This window comes from Crocuta crocuta, unplaced genomic scaffold (assembly GCF_008692635.1).
Source record: "Crocuta crocuta isolate KB4526 unplaced genomic scaffold, BGI_CrCroc_1.0 scaffold229, whole genome shotgun sequence".
Lineage (NCBI taxonomy): Eukaryota > Metazoa > Chordata > Mammalia > Carnivora > Hyaenidae > Crocuta > Crocuta crocuta.
In genome coordinates this window covers 929,190-939,371 of record NW_027536464.1, presented here as the reverse complement: position 1 = coordinate 939,371, position 10,182 = coordinate 929,190, and the positions used below count along the sequence as shown (strand labels likewise).

Genomic DNA, 10,182 nt, shown 5'->3' with positions numbered 1-10,182 from the left:
ATAATAAAGCCTATGCCCTCCTGTTCTTCGTGCTCCCAGGGCCATGTTCTCTTTATACTCAGAGCATCTCATGCATTAAGGTACCTGGTTGTCTACTGTAGCATTAAATTCCAAATAATTCTGTACATTGCTGCCACATTAATTTTTTTTAATCTTTTCTTTTGGCATTTATTGAGGTACAATTTACATATAGTAAAATTCACCCTTTTTAGATGTAAATTTGTATGAATTTTGACAAATGCACAGAGTTTTACACTTTGTACCACAAACAAGATGTGGAACTATCACCCTTTCACCCCAAAAAGTTTTTTCATAGTCCTTTATAATCAACCCTGTCCTCAATCCCCAAAAAGAAAATTTTATTCACATAGGACATGATCTTGTACATCAAAAATCGTATGAATTCTAGGAAAACAACTACTAAAACAAATAAGTAAATTTAGAAAGCCCCACTGTACAAGGTCAGTTTGTAAAATTCTGTTGTATTTTTGTATATGAGTAATAATTAGTGAATCAAGTAAAAATAAAACTGTTTCAATCACATCAAAATACATAAAACACTTGGGTTAAATTAACAGTAGGTACAAGACTTTATTGAAAACTCTGAAATAATCCTGAGAGAAATTGAAGAAAGATAAATATGAGGGTTACCATGTTAATTTATTAGAAGACACAATATTGTTGTAATGGTAGCTCTCTATAAAAAATATGGAACGCTTCATGAATTTGTGTGTCATCCTTGCACAGGGGCCATGCTAATCTTCTCTGTATCGTTCCAATTTTAGTATATGTGCTGCCGAAGCGAGCACCTGCCACATTAGTTTTTAAAAGTACTCTTCTCCATACTTTTGACTGATTCTAATTGTCTTTAAATAAAGTTCTCAGCCTCTTTAGTAGCACTTTGTTTTCCACTTACATGGAGATTCTCTATCTCTGTGCATAAATCCTTCACCTTTCCATTTTTCAAATGGTGATATCCCCACCTGCTTCTGTGCTTTTAATTAGAAAACTTCTATGACCTGTAGCTGAATAACAGTTGACTGAACGATGATGTCCTCTCGTGGGCATAGCCATGTCCTAATCCCTGGAATCTGTGAATATGTTACCTTATATGGCAAAAAGGGACTTTGCAGCTGTGATTTAGTTAAGGATTTTGAGAACGGGAGATTAGATTATTGTTTATTATTGCCCAGATGGGCCTTATATAACCATAATAATCCCTGTAAGAGACACAGGAGATCAGATTGAGAGAAGGTGATATAAAGACAGAAGCAGAGATTGGAGTGAAGTAGTTATGAGTTAAGGAATGCCAAGGTAGCATTCAGAAGCTGAAAGACACAAGGATTGGCTTCTCCCCCACCCTAAAGCTTCCAGAAGGTTCCAGCTCATTATTTTTCTCCTTGAGACTTATGTTAGACTTCTGACCTCCAGAACTGTAGGAGAGTAAATTTGTGTTGTTTAAGCCACAAAGTTTGTGGTAATTTGTTATAGTGGCAACAAGAAAATTACTATAATCTTCTTTCTCTGTCTTTGCTTATAAATGTTACCTGTTTCCTGAAACACTTTTGGTCATCAAAACAGTGTGTGTTCTCCCACTGATTTTATGTCTGAGCTCTGCTAGGATGTAAGCTCTTTGAGAACCAGTCCTTGGTGATTCAAGGACTGAATTTTTCCCAGGATTTATTAAGTGTTCCATAACAGTTAATAGTTAAGAAATATTTGTTGAGTGCAATGAAGAAGGAATAAAAGGGAAGACTAGGGATATTGGTGGCTCAAATGGCCATGAGGAGCAATTGTAGGGAATGACAATAACTTATATGCCCTGCTATCTTGCAATGTTAGTGTATCTTGATTTCTTGCATTTGCTTGATAAACCTAAGGGGGAGGAGAAGAGAGAAGAGTAGAAGTTGATTAAAATGAGAAAAGTGGATTTCTTCCATTTCCTTTTCTGTTCGGATGTGGTATGGATCATGAAAAGCCTATATTGCCTACTGGAGGACCAGAAGAGGCAATTTTGCTCAAAGAATTTTAAACTCTCCTTCTATCAAGGGCTTCTCCTAGATGGCTTGGGTTACAGTATTTCAAAGCATTTTTCTTTGTGGGACTTTTGGTCTTAAGATACTACTCCACTCGAGAAATTATAGATTCACTTAGCAGATGAGATCAAGATAATTTTTCTTTGTTTTTCTGACACATATTAGAATAGGTTACAGCTGTCTAAATGGACAATGTGTTATTTCAGTGTAACCTAAGTACTGGCATCCAGGCAGAAAGTCTCCAGGGAAGGTTATACATTTGCATAATGTCACTGAAGGTTTGTGTTCTTGTATTAACTGACAGAGATGGGCAATGACAGGATGCCAGACAGCTGCATTAATGACAGAGCCTCTGAAAATAGAGAGTGCATGTTTTTTCAAGATGACATCAGCCTTCAATTATAGGAATAGGGGAGGACACCCTAAGAAAGGAGACATGGAAAGATGGGAAAAGAGCTGATGAAGAGTTGACAGGATAGAGTGTAGTGTTTGATCACTGAAAGAAGGAAGGAAGCAAAGGTTTTAATTATGTTAGACTTTGAATAAGAGAATGTAAAATGGTACAAATAGTTTAAGCATTTTGAAATGTTTGCATATCTATATTACTTGCATTGGCCAGATGAAGGTAAAAGAAAAGAGAATAGAGAAGAGACAGAGTGGAACTTGGTTAAAATGGGAAGAGTGGATTTCTAAAAGGGTTAATAAAGAGAACAACTAGACTTGTTAATAGTATTATTGTTATTTTTCCATTCTATGTTGTTGATTACAACTTAAAATCTTATCCTTTATATGTGTAACTAGAGTGAAATGTGCCATAATTCTCTGGCCCTGTGGAGACACACAAGGACGAATTCCATTTTTGTTTCTTGCTTATCCCAGTGAAGACCCCCGAACTTGGTTCCATTCTTCAAAAGAATCTAGTTGTGTGTAAGCATCTTAGAGTGTAATACAGACATTGCTTAACATTTTACAGAGATGATTCGTGTAGTGTATGTGTGGTTGTGGCGGGGAGTGGTTCTGTCATATAAGTCACCAGTTCTGTCTTAGTCACTACTACTGAATTTATATTCTCAAATCCACTGAAACAAAAGGCTATCTGATTAATAAGACCCACTAATTGTAGAAGGCAGATAGCAATTATCTTTTGTTACTTATGCTTGCTTTTGGGGTGGTAGCCAGTACCTGACTGGCTCATTGTCTTAGGTTGGGTTCTCAGAGGTAAGCCTTTGGATGAAAATTATAGTGTAAGTAATTTATTTAAGGTGTTCCCAGGAGAAACTAGGAAAGGAGTGAGAGGAGTAGAACACAAAAAGAGAAGAAACCAAGCAAAGGTGACACTTCAGGTAAAGCCCTAGACTTGATCTAGTCCTATGCAGTAAAAATTATACCTCATAGTTTGTGCCTTGAGGCAAAAATTTCCATATTCTGGTACTAGCAGACATTGGCAAAGGGCCAAACCAAAGAAATAAGCTCTTATGTACGTGAGGCTCTGTGTTTGTGCAGGCTAAGGGTTTCTATTGCCTAAGATCAATCCACCAAAGAAAAGATACCATTGTGGGCCCTGAGAGGCAAGTGCACATTGAAGCTGCACAGAAGGGCACAAAGAAACAGGGTTGTGGGATCCGAGAAGATTTAGGCTGAACATGAACCATGTCTGCTACCCTTATCAAAACATTCTTTCCAAAATGAATGCTTTCTTCAAGAGGAGTTCTGGGGCACAGCATTGCTCCCTCCCATTTTATTTTTATTGCCCCTTCATCAAAATGATTTCCCTACTCTTGAATATTATAGTGGGAATTAATCAAGGCAAATTGCCCTTTCAAAATGTCAGAGAGAGTAGGACAAACTGTACAAGTCAAAAATTTGCTATCTCTACAAGCTCTTCAACTTCTTGAATCCATTTGAATACTTGGCCTAAACTGACTTCCTAGATTCTGGTCTGGTGCCTCCAAGTGACTTAGTCATGGTATTTCTAGTACTTTTCTAGATAATATATAACTTCACTGGTTTTGGAGTGACATCTTGACAAAAGTTTATCTTTACATGGCCTCTTTAGGTTTTAACCCTGTTTTGAATTACTGAGATTCATCCTTTCTTATTACTGATGGTGATGATGGTAGTAATAAAAGTGACAGTTACTATTTATTGAGCGCTTCTCAGGCAATTTAGATATAAATCTACACTAGCCCTAAGAATGGGTATTATTATCTTCCTTTCATGGATGAGAAAACTGAGGTTAAGTATAGAAAAAAAAAAAACAACTTTCTCTAGGACCTTTCTATTCCTTCCACATGGTACAATGGCTTTAGGATATGTAACTCTACCCCCACTTCTCTTCACATCATTACTCGACTCTTTTCTGGGAAACTATGAATTTTACATAATTGAGACAAATTAAAGGCAAATTCTTGTTTGTTTTATCCAAGGTCGGTAGTAGGTTGTATTGTTTAGTGGGGCCTACTGACAAATGACAATCCATTGTTTGACCTCCATATGTGGACTGTCAACTAACAGCAAAAAAGATAGTTAGCTGTTCTTTTTGCAGCCTAGTGTCTTTTTTGAATTGATGGTTTCTGTCCTCATTAGAGGCTCTTAGCATATCAAAAAGGTGTTTTAAAAATCACTCTGAGAATCCAAAGAGCAAACACAAGCACATTTTGATGTATTCATAATGAGGCTAGCTACTTCAGTTAATAAATAGGCCATAACACTATGAATGAAAGTGCCCCCCAAATGGTTCACACAAATGAGTCTAGTGATGTGTAAGACCCCTGTGAGCTTGACATTTCTCTGATGCCATGACTCCTATGACACCATTGAGAGGTTAGAGCCTGGAAGAGATCATCTGCCACAGGGACCAGTGTGGGCTGACTTTTATTTTCTTTTTAAAGTCTACATTAAACAAGTTTTAGGTTATTTTAATTTTCTTTTCAAAATCTACAGTGGAATTTGATTCATCTTTCTCTCACAGTAACAATTTTACCACCATTTCATGATGAACTGGTTATCAATTGTGTAACAGAATGTGACAAACTAATGACATCTTTAAGATAATATCTCACAATTTTGTGCATCAGGAATTTGAGCAGAGATTACCTGGATGATTCTTTTACTTCATGTGGCATCAGTTAGGGTTACTCAGTGGACTTCAGTTAACTTTTGCTGTTGAAGTAACTCAATGGATGAGCTAAAGTGAAGAATAAGAACAGTAAAGTGGAAGATCAGATTGAAAGACTCTGTAAGGCATCAGAAAAGGACAATAAAAAATGGGAAGAATGAAAGAAAAATTAAAAAATATGAAAGCTAGAGGTAAAAATGTTAGTGACATTAGTTAATCACAGAAAGAGAAAAAAGAGTTAATGGAAGGGAGAAAATACCTAAATCAATAACGGTGGGTACAGGTTTCACATATAGAATTCTATATGCATTCTCTTCGAAAATATAATAAAAAGTAAAAATATAAGAAAATAAGATATCTTTCATAATAACAACAGAAAGCATAAAATGTTCAAGAATGATCCTAATAGAATGTATAAGATCTTCAAGTAGAAAAATTTTTTAAAGTTGTAAGTTGTAAAATAAAACTTAGTAAGTTAAGTCAAGAGACAGTATATTCAAGGATGAAGTCATGTAACATAGTCAAGATGTATATCTCCACCCAACTTCCAAATTAATCTCAAACTCAATGCAATTCCAGCTGGAATTCCTAAAGGATTCTTTCATGAACTCTGAAAATATGGTTTTCTAAAATTTAGATGAAAAAATAAAAATCTATGAATAAACATAAGCTCTTATCAAACACTGGATGTATTACAAAGAAATAAAACAAAATGGTACTGGCACAGAGTAAGAGAGTTGACTAATAGAAAAGTATGGTCCATACATATGGGAATTTGTGTCATGATAGTGATAGCATTACAAATCAGTAGATAGAGGATAGGTTATTCATAGATAATCTTGGATAAACTGTTTCTCTATAGAGAGAAAAAATAAAATTGGATCATTAATACTATATGAACCTCAGATGAATTAAAGATTTAGATTGATAAAGTTATAAAGCTAAATGTAATATGATAATATCTTTATTAACTTGGATTGTGGAGGATTTTTTTTTAAAAGATGAGATTCCTGAAAGCAGAAACCATCAGGTAAAACTTATGTGTTTGAATTTTACCTCAAATTAACTTTTTTGTCTAAACAAAATTTACCATAAGCAAGTTAAAATGGGATATTATATTGAGACAAAGATATTTTCAACTTCTAAAATCTAAGAAAGGATAAATACTTAGAACATAGAGAAAATGTCTGTAGTTTTGCAAGGAAAAAACAAAACCCAATAGAAAACTGGACAAAGATAAGGAATAGATAATTCAGAGAAGAAGAAGTTAAATGGCTAAGAAGCATATGAAGAGATGTTCAATTTTTTAATAATTGGAGAAATGCAAATTAAATTTATAAACACTAATTTTGCCAAACATGCTAAGTGAGAAATTCACGGTGAGGATGGAGAGGCCATGCTGGTAGGAATTCATATATGTGGTTGTTTGAGGAGTGTCCATCCTGACAGTGCTTCACGACATTAAATATGGAAGTACCTTTAGACCTCACACACCCATTCTTGTGTATATGCCTCAGAGAAACTCTGGCACAGACCCATAAGGCGATGTGTCTGAGGAAGTTCACAGCAGCATTTTCATTGGGCAGAATTTGGTCCTTGGTAGGTGATAGTCTCTAAGGGAATGGGATCTGAAGTGGCTATAACCACATGGTGATTACTCTGTTGCTTTTGAAATTAATCAGCTACATTAACAAAGAACAGTGTGGTTAGAACTCACAAATAGTATGAGTTAAAAAAAACTTAATACATAATGGTATTTAAATCTAATATCATTTATGAAGTTTTGTAAAACAATTATTTCATTAAAAAATTTTTGATTTTGTTTTTTAACTTTTTAAGTGTTCATTAAAATTTTTTAAAATGTTTCATTTGAGAGAGAGAGAGAGAGAGAGAGAGGCAGAGCATGAGCAGGAAAGGGGCAGAGAGACAGGGAGACACAGAATATGAAGCAGTTTCCAGGCTCTAAGCCCTCAGTGCAGAGGCCAATATGGGACTCAAACACATGAACTGCAAGATCATGACCTGAGCTGAAGCCGGACACTCAACCAACACCCAGGCACCCCAATGTTTATTTGTTTTTGAGAGAAGGAGAAAGCATGAGTGGGGCAGGAACAAAGAGAGAGAGGAACAGAGGATCTGAAACCGGCTCTGCGCTGATAGCAGAGAGCCCTGAGGCAGAGCTTGAACTCATGAACTGTGAGGTCATGACCTGAGCTGAAGTTGGATGCTTAACCAACTGAGCCACCCAGGTGCCCATTTTTTTTTTTTTTTTTTAATTTTAGAGACAGCACAAGTAGGGGAGAGGGCAAAGGAAGAGAGAATCCCAAGCAGGTTGTACACTCAGCATGGAGACCAACACAGTGCTCGAACCCACAATCCTGGGATCATGACTTGAGCTCAAATCAAGAGTCAGATGTTCAATTGACTGAGCCACCTGGGCACCTCAACACAAAAATATTTTAAGGATGTGGGTTAATCTGATACATGTGAGGAAAGCATATTAGGGGGCTACTTTAAATACAGTAAAGTAGGTGTCTAGAGATGGGGAAAAGGAATGTGAAGGGGACAGAGAAACAAACCAGACAGATCATGAAATAAAACAAAGCAAAGAGAATAAACTAGGGATAAGGGTGTGCCACGGCAGAGGATCATTAACTTAACTCTGTGTACCTAAGATAAAGGAAATAAACACAAAAAGAAAAATAAGAAAAGAGATCAGAATTGCAGAAGAGAGAGTGAAGCAGCACTAAGAGACCTCGTGGAAGAGGGAGGCCTGAGTCAAAACCCAGGCCCTGCACTGACCGGTGAGCCAAACAGCAGCTTTCAATTCCCTAAACTTCTGTGATTCATTCATTCATTCATTCATTCATTCATTCACTCATTCATTCATTCCATAGAAAATGTCCCTTCAGAGTCATTCATTCACTCATTCATTCATTCCATAGAAAATGTCCCTTCAGAGTCATTCATTCACTCATTCATTCATTCCATAGAAAATGTCCCTTCAGAGTTATTGGTGACAATGGGAACAATGACAGACACTGGACTTGGTACAAGGAATATTAGAAATATTGACAAAAACAGAAAATAAACCTAATACCATTTTTAGTAAAGCCCCCCACACACACACACAAAAATCAAACAATTCTGTGGACTGCACTCCTGCATTCCAACTTCTATTAAAACAAACTGTTTTTGAATCTATTTTTCATTACAGTCATAGACAAAAGAGTCTATTTTTAAGTAATCTCCATACTCAACATGGGGTTTGAATCCACAACCTCAAGATCAAGAGTTGCATGCTCCATCGCCTGAGCCAGGCACCCCCAGTAGAATCTTTTTTTTTTTTTTTTCAAAAAATCATTCTTAATCTAAATGTTGATTTAATCATGGTCACTTAAGATTGAACAGTTTTGTTTTCTCTGTTGCACCTTTTCAGTTTTCACTGCCTTTAACATACTGTTCAAATGAGAAACTGAAAGCCACTTCAATGTGAAATCACAGCAAGTGTATATTTTCTCCTAATGACTCTGCTGTCACCTTGTATTTGGAAACCCGCACTGACTGGCATGTGTGCTGAGAGCCTCTTCTTATGAAAGCCAATTTGCAGCCATTTGGGGAAATGTGAGATGATAGATGCCTTTCCAAATAGGAAATAGACCCAGAGAATCAGTCAGAGATACTTGAGAATTTCAGAAACTTAGCCAAGATTCAATGATTTTTTAGGGCAACGTCTGGCTTCTAGAGTCTAAGGAAACCATCCCAGATACAGGATTGTGAGAATTCTAGCCATATTTACTTATTTCATGAGATGCTTCTCCTGAAGCACATTCCTTTTGGGGATAGTTGTGTAAAAAGAAGGTTTGGGGATGGAATACAAACACAAAGACAATGATGCCCAGAAGAGCTGCCTGATGTAGGTCTTGCCTTTAGAGCCCTTTACATGTCTCCCTTATCACCCACTCTCACCTCTGCCTTGACGGGGTTCTGAGAAAGCATTGACGTCTCTAGTTTTCCTACTGTGATATTAGTGGACAACTGGATTCCCTACAGAAAACAAATAATGCAAGTAATGTAATTATTCTGCCTTAAAAAAAAAGTCCCTGATTTTGTTCTTGGGTATCTATATCTTTTGAGTACAAAGTGACACTAAAACCACATCTTAAATTGTTCCCAAAGAGAGGACATGCCTGAAGTGATGGTCAAGTTATTTAAAATATTTTAAAATGTTTATTTTTGAGAGAGAGAAAGACAGAAAGACAGAGACAGAATGCAAGTGGTGGAGGGGCAGAGAGAGAGGGAGACACAGAATCTGAAGCAGGCCCCAGGCTCTTACATGTCAGCAGAGAGCCTGGTGTGGCACTTGAACCCATGAATTATGAGATTATGACCTGAGCTGAGGTCAGATGCTTAATTGATTGAGCCACCCAGGTGCCCAGTGGTCAAATTATTTTAAAAAAATCAGCAGATTGTGTTTTTATTTTGAAAAAATAAAATACATATACATGCATGTGTATATACATGCACACACATATATGTATATACACAAGTATTTGTACACATACATACATAAATATACACAAAAGTTTGAACTCATATATGCATGTGCTATACACATACATGCACACACATATAGACTTGTAGATACACATTCATACATTGTATATGCATAAATATATGTGCACAGATATACACACATGCACACATGTATATACATGTAGCTTCACATAGTTATACATGCACACACACATACACATAGGCGTACATGTACATATATTTTGTACATACATGTGTAAATTAATGTATATATACATACATGTATAAATTCTAAATGTTAACAAACTGACCTGAGCCCATTTGGTCTTATCAGAGTTCTTTTTTGAAGGCTTTCTATAGCATCCAATAGTTAGAGGAGGCAAAGGATGCTTGTTCCGTTTGCTTGGACCAGCCTCCATTTGTGCCTGACGTTCTAGTGTCCCATTCAGTGAGTAGTTGAGCACTCTTAACAGTGTCTTCATTGGATGATCA

At 36.4% G+C, this 10,182-nt stretch overlaps 1 non-coding gene across 1 annotated transcript; it reads right to left on the bottom strand.

Annotated features, from left to right (window-relative positions):
- Positions 1 to 702: 702 nt before the first annotated feature.
- On the bottom strand, positions 703 to 809 carry LOC144218750 (U6 spliceosomal RNA). Its single transcript, XR_013331252.1, has one exon. It is a non-coding gene; the product is annotated as a U6 spliceosomal RNA (small nuclear RNA).
- Between the last annotated feature and the right edge of the window lie 9,373 nt (positions 810 to 10,182).